This window comes from Dasypus novemcinctus, chromosome 30 (genome assembly GCF_030445035.2).
Source record: "Dasypus novemcinctus isolate mDasNov1 chromosome 30, mDasNov1.1.hap2, whole genome shotgun sequence".
Taxonomy (NCBI): Eukaryota; Metazoa; Chordata; class Mammalia; order Cingulata; family Dasypodidae; genus Dasypus; species Dasypus novemcinctus.
Genome location: NC_080702.1, coordinates 33,489,398 through 33,491,510, shown reverse-complemented (window position 1 = coordinate 33,491,510; position 2,113 = coordinate 33,489,398). Strand labels below are relative to the sequence as shown.

At 36.7% G+C, this 2,113-nt stretch overlaps 1 pseudogene; it reads right to left on the bottom strand.

The window, feature by feature from the left end:
- Nucleotides 1-387: 387 nt before the first annotated feature.
- Nucleotides 388-1,355, bottom strand: LOC131276904 (olfactory receptor 7A10-like; annotated as a pseudogene).
- Between the last annotated feature and the right edge of the window lie 758 nt (nt 1,356-2,113).

The following is a 2,113-nucleotide window of genomic DNA, read 5'->3' as shown; positions in this document are numbered from 1 at the left end:
AGGGCAGGGTGAGCAAAGAAGAGGTGTGATATGGGGGCAGTTTCAATGCTTGGAGTTGTACTGAATGATATTGCAGAGACAGATGCACGATATTACATATATTGCCATAACCCACTAAATGGACTGGGGGAGAGTGCAAATTACAATGCAAATTATAATCCATGCTGTGCAGCATTGCTTCAAAATGTACTCATCAAATGCAATGAATGTGCCACACTGATGAAAGAGGTTGTTGATGTGGGAGGAGTGGGGGATGGGGAGTTGCATATATGGGAAACTCATATTTTTTACTCTTTCATTTTGTGAGATCTATGTATCTTTAAAAAGACAACAAAAATTTCATTCCCAAGGGGGGAAAAAAAAACCCTAGGGTTTGATTTCTGTCACTCATGAGCACTTTTGTAAAGTTGAGACAAAGTATCCTTTTATAGACAGAAGGTTTCTCAGCTTTTTAAAGGCCTGCTTTATGTCCTTGTTTCTAAGACTGTATATAAAGGGTTCAGCATGGGAGTGACCACCGTGTACATCACTGAGGCTACTGCATTTGTCCTTGAGTTTTGGGTAGCAGTAGAGCTAAGATACACTCCAAGACTTGTACCATAAAAGAAGATTACTACTGAAAGGTGAGACCCACAAGTAGAAAATGCTTTACATTTACCTCCAGCTGTTGAGATTCTCAAAACAGAGGATATAATCTTATAGTAAGAGAAAAAGATCCCAGTGAGTGGTACAAACCCCAGAAGTCCAGTTGCAAAATACATCACTATGTCATTGAGGAAGGTGTCAGAACAAGCATGTCTGACTACCTGATTAAGTTCACAGAAAAAGTGGGACATTTCCAACTCTGTACAAAAAGACAATCGCAAAATCCTTAAGTCAAGCAAAAGAGAGTTCAGCACACTCAATAACCAGGATGCCAGTAGCAGGAGTACACAAACCTGTGGGTTCACGATGACCGTATAATGCAGGGGGTGACAGATTGCCATGAAGCGGTCATAAGCCATCGCAGTCAAATAGAAGTTATCTAATTGTCCAAAAAACATGAAAAAATACATCTGGGTGAGACAGTTTTCAAAAGTTATGATTTTGTTTCCTGTCCGTATATTCAGCAGCATCTTTGGAACAGTGGTGGAGGTGAAACAGATATCTGTAAAAGACAAGTTAGAGAGGAAGAAATACATGGGTGTGTGGAGGTGGGAGTCTGAGATGATGGCCAGGATGATGAGCAGGTTTCCAAAGAAGGTAACCAGGTACATGGACAGGAACAGCCCAAAGAGTAGAGACTGAACCTCTGTATCTTCTGAGAGCCCCAGGAGGATGAATTCTAAAACATATGTTTGGTTTTCTGTTTCCATGTAGATGTTGAATTTCCTGGAAGAGATATCAAAGCAATGCAATTTTAGCCACAAGCAGTGATCAGAAAAATATAATAAATGGTATTGTTTGTATAGTAATTACAGTAAGTTAATATTTTTATGTATTTTATATAGATTCCATACTCTTTTCTGAACATGTCAGAAAAAGCATATGTTCCTACTTCTCCTTGATAGTTTTGCTGACTAGAAATCCCTGTCCATGATAGAAAACACTTTGGCAAGGCAATATTTTCCATGATAAATACTCTCAGACTTTATTTTGAGCAACAAATGCTATGACCAGTATTTTATACTGTGTGACAAAATAGTAAAGAAGAAGAACTAAGTTGTAGGAACCATATTATTTGGTTGCAAGTTACTTAAAAAAAATAATTAAAATAATCCTATTGGTATAATGGACAAATGACCCAATGCAAATGGGTTCCACTGATGTTTTGCAAAGGACAAGGGCAATTCATTGTAGAAAGTATGGTCTTCTCAAGAAGCGTTGTTGGAAAAATAAGATGTACTGATATCAAACAAAAAAGGAATTTAGGCACTGATTGAATTTATTTCACAAAAATTGAATAAAAATTAATCATACCACTTTATAGTAAAATGCATTGTAAAAGTGCTAGACTAAAACCTAAAGAATATCTAAGGATCCATAGGATGGTAATGAGTTTTTAGGTATACTAATGAAAGCATAATCCATGAGAGATTAAAATTTATAAGTCAGTGTTTATTATAATGTAAAA